At 41.4% G+C, this 8181-nt stretch overlaps 1 non-coding gene across 1 annotated transcript; it reads right to left on the reverse strand.

Annotated features, from left to right (window-relative positions):
- Nucleotides 1-765: 765 nt before the first annotated feature.
- LOC148568006 (small nucleolar RNA R71) lies at nucleotides 766-873 on the reverse strand. The gene has a single exon (XR_015881560.1). It is a non-coding gene; the product is annotated as a small nucleolar RNA R71 (small nucleolar RNA).
- Nucleotides 874-8181: the final 7308 nt, after the last annotated feature.

Below are 8181 nucleotides of genomic sequence, written 5' to 3' on the forward strand. Positions count from 1 at the left end.
TAACTCTTTTTCAAAAATAATTTTCGAAAATTCTCTCTCTCTCATCTCCTTCTATTTATTTATTTATTCACTAACATCTCTTCCTCACTCACCAAAAATATGAACCCTCTCTCTCTCTCTCTCTGAGTTCAGATTTTCTCTTCTTCTTTTCTTCTACTCACATAAGGGAACCTCTATACTTGGACAAAAAGGATCTCTATTATTATTATTTTTCTGTTCCCTCTTTTTCATATGAGCAGGAGCAAGGACAAGAACATTCTTGTTGAAGCAGATCCAGAACCTGAAAGAACTCTGAAGAGGAAACTAAAAGAAGCTAAATTACAACAAGCCAGCAAGCACCTTTCAGAAATTTTCGAACAAGAAGAGGACAATGCAACCGAAAATAATAATAATGCAAGGAGGATGCTGGGTGACTTTACTGCACCTAATTCCAATTTACATGGAAGAAGAATCTCCATCCCTACCATTGGGGCAAACAATTTTGAGCTGAAACCTCAGCTAGTTTCTCTGATGCAGCAAAACTGCAAGTTTCATGGACTTCCATCTGAAGATCCCTTTCAGTTCTTAACTGAATTCTTGCAGATCTGTGATACTGTTAAGACTAATGGAGTAGATCCTGAAGTCTACAGGCTCATGCTTTTCCCCTTTGCTGTAAGAGACAGAGCTAGAGTGTGGTTGGACTCTCAACCCAAAGATAGCCTGAACTCTTGGGATAAGCTGGTCACTGCTTTCTTAGCCAAGTTCTTTCCTCCTCAAAAGCTGAGCAAGCTTAGAGTGGATGTTCAAACCTTCAGACAGAAAGAAGGTGAATCCCTCTATGAAGCTTGGGAGAGATACAAGTAACTGACCAAAAAGTGTCCTTCTGACATGCTTTCAGAATGGACCATCCTGGATATATTCTATGATGGTCTGTCTGAATTAGCTAAGATGTCATTGGATACTTCTGTAGGTGGATCCATTCACCTAAAGAAAACGCCTGCAGAAGCTCAAGAACTCATTGACATGGTTGCTAATAACCAGTTCATGTACACTTCTGAGAGGAATCCTGTGAGTAATGGGACGCCTATGAAGAAGGGAGTTCTTGAAATTGATACTCTGAATGCCATATTAGCTCAGAATAAAATATTGACTCAGCAAGTCAATATGATTTCTCAGAGTCTGAATGGAATGCAAGCTGCATCCAACAGTACTCAAGAGGCATCTTCTGAAGAAGAAGCTTATGATCCTGAAAACCCTGCAATAGCAGAGGTGAATTACATGGGTGAACCTTATGGAAACACCTATAACCCCTCATGGAGAAATCACCCAAATCTCTCATGGAAGGATCAACAAAGGCCTCAACAAGGCTTTAATAATGGTGGAAGAAATAGGTTTAACAATAGTAAACCTTTTCCATCATCCACTCAGCAACAGACAGATAACTCTGAACAAAATACATCTAATTTAGCAAACTTAGTCTCTGATCTATCTAAGGCCACTGTAAGTTTCATGAATGAAACAAGGTCCTCCATTAGAAATTTGGAGGCACAAGTGGACCAGCTGAGTAAAAGAGTCACTGAAATCCCTCCTAGTACTCTCCCAAGCAATACAGAAGAAAATCCAAAAGGAGAGTGCAAGGCCATTGAAATGACCATCATGGCCGAAACCACAAAAGAGGAGGAGGACGTGAATCCCAAGGAGGAAGACCTCCTGGGACGTCCAGTCATCAATAAGGAGTTTCCCTCTGAGGAACCAAAGGAATCTGAGGCTCATCTAGAGACCATAAAGATTCCATCAAACCTCCTTATGCCATTCATGAGCTCAGATGAGTATTCCTCTTCTGAAGAGAATGAGGATGTTACTGAGGAGCAAGTTACCAAGTACCTTGGTGCAATCATGAAGCTGAATGCCAAATTATTTGGTATTGAGACTTGGGGAGATGAACCTCCCCTGTTCACCAATGAACTGAGTGATCTGGATCAACTGACATTGCCTCAGAAGAAACAGGATCCTGAAAAGTTCGTAATACCTTGTACCATAGGCAACATGATCTTTGAAAAGGCTCTGTGTGACCTTGGTTCAGGGATAAACCTCATGCCCCTCTCTGTAATAGAGAAACTGGGAATCTTTGGGGTGCAAGCTACTAAAATCTCATTAGGGATGGCAGACAATTCAAGAAAACAGGCTTATGGACAAGTAGAAGACGTGTTAGTAAAGGTTGAAGGCCTTTACATCCCTGCTGATTTCATAGTCTTAGATACTGGGAAGGATGAGGATGAATCCATCATCCTTGGAAGGCCCTTCCTAGCCACAGCAAGAGCTGTGATTGTTGTTGACAGAGGTGAACTAGTCCTTCAATTGAATGAGGACTCCCTTGTGTTTAACACTCGAGGTCATCCTTCTGTAAACATGGAGAGGAAGCATAAAAAGCTTCTCTCAAAACAGAGTCAACCAGAGCCCCTACAGTCAAGCTCTAAGTTTGGTGTTGGGAGGCCACAACCAAACTCTAAGTTTGGTTTTGAACTCCCATATCCAAACTCTAAGTTTGGTGTTGGGAAGTCTCAACAATGCTCTGAACATCTGTGAGGCTCCATGAGATCCCACTGTCAAGCTATTGACATTAAAGAAGCGCTTGTTGGGAGGCAACCCAATTTTTATTTATCTAATTTTATTTTTCCTGTTCTTTCATGTTTTATCAGGTTCATGATCATGTGGAGTCACAAAATAAATATAAAAATTGAAAATGGAATCAAAAACAGTAGAAGAAAAATCACACCCTGGAGGAGGATCTCACTGGCGTTTAAACGCCAGTAAGAAGCATCTGGCTGGCGTTCAACGCCAGAACAGAGCATGGTTCTGGCGCTGAACGCCCAAAATGGGCAGCATCTGGGCATTTGAACGCCAGAATTGCACCCTGGAGAAGAGCTGGCGCTGAACGCCCAGAACAAGCATGGTTCTGGCGTTCAACGCCAGAAATGGGCAACAAATGGGCGTTCAACGCCCAGAGCAAGCACCTATCTGGCGTTGAACGCCCAGAGTTGTGTGCAAGGGCATTTTGCATGCCTAATTTGGTGCAAGGTTGTAAATCCTTGAACACCTTAGGATCTGTGGACCCCACAGGATTATCTCAGGATCTGTGGACCCTACAGGATCCCTACCTACCTCCACTCACTTCTTCTCACCCCTCTTTCACACAATCCCATAAATACTCTTCCCCAAAATTTTCCCACCTACCACCACTCATTCTCTTCCCTCTCCATTCATGTTCATCCCTTCTGTTTTCCATTTACCACTCACATCACTTTCCCACCTACCTACCTACCTTCAAAATTCAACATCTCTTCCCCACCCAATCCCACCCATATGGCCGAATACACACATCCCTCCATCTCCTCCATATCTTCTTCCTCTTCTTCTTCTATTCTTTCTTCTTTTGCTCGAGGGCGAGCAACATTCTAAGTTTGGTGTGGTAAAAGCATAGCTTTTTTGTTTTTCCATAACCATTAATGGCACCTAAGGCCAGAGAAACCTCAAGAAAGAGGAAAGGGAAGATAATTGCTTCCACCTCTGAGCCATGGAAGATGGAAAGATTCATCTCACAAGCCCATCACTAAGAAAAGGATGGAGCAAACAAGAGAGCACATTCATAGATCTCAACAGGCACATGAGGAAGCTCATCATCAAGAAATCCCTGAGATACCTCAAGGAATGCACATTCCTCCACAGAATTTTTGGGAGCAAATCAACACCTCCCTAGGAGAAGTAATTTCCAACATGGGACAATTAAGGGTGGAACATCAAGAGCACTCCATCATCCTTCATGAAATTAGAGAAGATCAAAAAGTAATGAGGGAGGAGCAACAAAGACAAGGAAGAGACATAGAAGAGCTCAAGGACATCATTGGTTCCTCAAGAAGGAAACGCCACCATCACTAAGGTGGACTCATTCCTTGTTCTTACACTCTCTGTTTTTCATTTTCTATGTTAAGTGCTTATCTAAGTTTGTGTCTTATTACATGATCATTAGTAGTTAGTAACTTTGTCTTAAAGTTATGAATGTCCTATGAATCCATCACCTCTCTTAAATGAAAAATATTTTAATTCAAAAGAACAAGAAGTACATGAGTTTCAAATTTATCCTTGAACTTAGTTTAATTATGTTGATGTGGTGACAATACTTTTTGTTTTCTGAATGAATGCTTGAACAATGCATATGTCTTTTGAAGTTGTTGTTTAAGAATGTAAATATGTTGGCTCTTGAAAGAATGATGACAAGGAGACATGTTATTTGATAATCTGAAAAATCATAAAAATGATTCTTGAAGCAAGAAAAAGCAGCAAAGAACAAAGCTTGCAGAAAAAAAAATAGCAAAAAAAAAAAGAAGAGAAAAAGCAAGCAGAAAAAGCCAAAAGCTCTTAAAACCAAGAGGCAAGAGCAAAAAGCCAGTAACCCTTAAAACCAAAAGGCAAGGGTAATAAAAAGGATCCCAAGGCTTTGAGCATCAGTGGATAGGAGGGCCTAAAGGAATAAAATCCTGGCCTAAGCGGCTAAACCAAGTTGTCCCTAACCATGTGCTTGTGGCGTGAAGGTGTCAAGTGAAAACTTGAGACTGAGCGGTTAAAGTCAAGGTCCAAAGCAAAAGAAGAGTGTGCTTAAGAACCCTGGACACCTCTAATTGGGGACTTTAGCAAAGCTGAGTCACAATCTGAAAAGGTTCACCCAGTTATGTGTCTGTGGCATTTATGTATCCGGTGGTAATACAAGTCTCGCTCATTTAATTGGAGCTATGTTTCATTGATAGTTTGGAATTTATAGTATATTCTCTTCTTTTTATCCTATTTGATTTTCAGTTTCTTGGGGACAAGCAACAATTTAAGTTTGGTGTTGTGATGAGCGGATAATTTATACGCTTTTTGGCATTGTTTTTAGTATGTTTTTAGTAGAATCTAGTTACTTTTAGGGATGTTTTCATTAGTTTTTATGTTAAATTCACATTTCTGGACTTTACTATGAGTTTGTGTGTTTTTCTGTGATTTCAGGTATTTTCTGGCTGAAATTGAGGGACTTGAGCAAAAATCAAATTCAGAGGTTGAAGAAGGATTGCTGATGCTGTTGGATTCTGACCTCCCTGCACTTAAAGTGGATTTTCTGGAGCTACAGAACTCAGAAAGGCACGCTTCCAATTGCGTTGGAAAGTAGACATCCAGGGATTTCCAGAAATATATAATAGTCTATACTTTGGCCGAGTTTAGATGACGTAAAAGGGCGTTGAATGCCAGTTCTACGCTGCTGTCTAGAGTTAAACGCCAGAAACACGTCACAAGCCAGAGTTGAACGCCAGAAATACGTTATAAACTGGCGTTCAACTCCAAGATTGACCTCTACATGTGTAACATTCAAGCTCAGCCCAAGCACACACCAAGTGGGCCCCGGAAGTGGATTTATGCATCAATTACTTACTTCTGTAAACCCTAGTAACTAGTTTAGTATAAATAGGACTTTTTACTATTGTATTAGACATCTTATGATCATATTTTGATCTATAGACCTCCATGGGAGGCTGGCCACTCGGCCATGCTTACCCTGTATTCACTTATGTATTTTTCAACGGTAGAGTTTCTGCACTCCATAGATTAAGGTGTGGAGCTCTGCTATTCCTCAAAGATTAATGCAAAGTACTACTGTTTTTCTATTCAATTCAACTTATTCCGCTTCTAAGATATTCATTTGCGCTTCAACCTGAATGTGATGAACGTGACAATCATCATCATTCCCCCACGAATGCGTGCCTGACAACCACTTCCGTTCCACCTTAGATTGAATGAGTATCTCTTGGATCTCTTAATCAGAATCTTCGTGGTATAAGCTAGATTGATGGCGGCATTCATGAGAGTCCGGAAAGTCTAAACCTTGTCTGTGGTATTCTGAGTAGGACTCTGGGATTGAATGACTGTGACGAACTTCAAACTCGCGAGTGCTGGGCGTAGTGACAGACGCAAAAGGAGGGTGAATCCTATTCCAGTATGATCGAGAACCTCAGATGATTAGCCGTGCTGTGACAGAGCATTTGGACCATTTTCACAAGAGGGTGGGATGCAGCCATTGACAAGGGTGATGCCTCCAGACGATTAGCCATGCAGTGACAGCGCATCGGACCATTTTCCAGAGAGGATAAAAAGTAGCCATTGACAACAGTGATGTCCTTACATAAAGCCAGCCATGGAAAGGAGTAAGACTGATTGGATGAAGACAGCAGGAAAGCAGAGGGTCAGAGGAACGAAAGCATCTCTATACACTTATCTGAAATTCTCACCAATGATATACATAAGTGTTTCTATCCTTATTTTCTATCTATTTATTATTTATGTTCGAAAACTCCATAACTATTTTATATCCGCCTGACTGAGATTTATAAGGTGACCATAGCTTGCTTCATACCAACAATCTCCGTGGGATCAACCCTTACTCACGTAAGGTTTTATTACTTGGACGACCCAATGCACTTGCTGGTTAGTTGTATCGAAGTTGTGAATGAAAAACAATTTATTAAGACGTGCGTACAGAGTTTTTGGCGCCGTTACCATGAGATCACAATTCCGTGCACCAGTTAGACTGGCGTGCCACGCCTTCGATCCCAAGTGGCACGCCTAGGCTTTTTCTTCTTCTTCTCCCTCTGAAAAATTGAACTGGCGCCCCTTGTGTGCTTCATCTTCCTCTCTAAAAAATTGAACTAGCGTGGCACGCCCAGGGTCTGGCGTGTCACGTCCATTGTGTGTGCACCATTTTCTTCTCTGGAAAATTGAATTAGCGTGGCACACCCAGGGTCTAGCGTGCCACGCCCCTTGTGTGTGCTTGGATTCTTGGTTGGTGTGCCACGCTGATGAGCGGATAATTTATACGTTTTTAGGCATTGTTTTTTGTATGTTTTTAGTACATTTTAGTTAGTTTTTATTATGTTTTTATTAGTTTTTAAATAAAAATCACTTTTCTGGGCTTTACTATGAGTCTATGTATTTTTCTGTGATTTCAGGTATTTTCTGGCTGAAATTGAGGGACCTGAGCAAAAATCTGATTCAGAGGCTGAAAAAGGACTGCAGATGCTGTTGGATTTTGACCTTCCTGCACTCGAAGTGGATTTTCTGGAGCTACAGAAGCCCAATTGCCGCGCTCTCAATTGCGTTGAAAAGTAGACATTCTGAGCTTTCCAGCAATATATAATAGTCCATACTTTGCCCGAGATTTGATGGCCCAAATAGGCGTTCCAAGTCAGCTCAAGAATTCTGGCGTTTAACTCTAGAACTGGCATAAAAGCTGGAGTTAAACGCCCAAACTGGCATAAAAGCTGGCGTATAACTCCAAGAAATGTCTCTACACATGAAAGCTTCAATGCTCAGCCCAAGCACACACCAAGTGGGCCCCGAAAGTGGAATTTTACAATAAACACCCTAGCTTACTCATTTTCTGTAACCCTAGGTCACTAGTTTACTATAAATACTACTTTCAGTGATTCATATTGTACCTCATGACACTTTACACGTTTTTTGTTGTGTTCTCTATGGCATGAGTCTCTAAACCCCATTGTTGGGGGTGAGGAGCTCTGCTGTTCTTCATGAATTAATGCAATTACTACTGTTTTCCATTCTATTACGCTTACTTCCATTCTAAGATATTCATTCGCACTTCAACTTGATGAATGTGATGATTCATGACACTCATCATCATTCTCACCTATGAACGCGTGCCTGACAACCACCTCCGTTCTACCTTACATTGAATGCATATCTCTTAGCCTCATGATTCAAATCAGAGTCTTCGTGGTATAAGCTAGAATCATTGGCGGTCATTCCTGAGATCCGGAACGTCTAAACCTTGTCTGTGATATTCTAAGTAGGATCTAGGAAGGGATGACTGTGACGAGCTTCAAACTCGCGAGTGTTGGGCGTAGTAACAGACACAAAAGGATCAATGGATCCTATTCCGACATGATCGAGAACCGACAGATGATTAGCCGTGCGGTGACAGCGCATTTGGAACGTTTTCACTGAGAGGACGGGATGTAGCCATTGACAACGGTGATGCCCAACATAAAGCTTGCCATAGAAGGAGTCTTGCGTGCATGAAGAAGAAGACAGTAGGAAAGCAGAGGTTCAGAAGACAAAGAATCTCCAAAGCCTCAACCTGTTCTTCATTACTACATAACA

This window comes from Arachis ipaensis, chromosome B4, assembly GCF_059453495.1.
Source record: "Arachis ipaensis isolate K30076 ecotype BB chromosome B4, ASM5945349v1, whole genome shotgun sequence".
Taxonomy (NCBI): domain Eukaryota; kingdom Viridiplantae; phylum Streptophyta; class Magnoliopsida; order Fabales; family Fabaceae; genus Arachis; species Arachis ipaensis.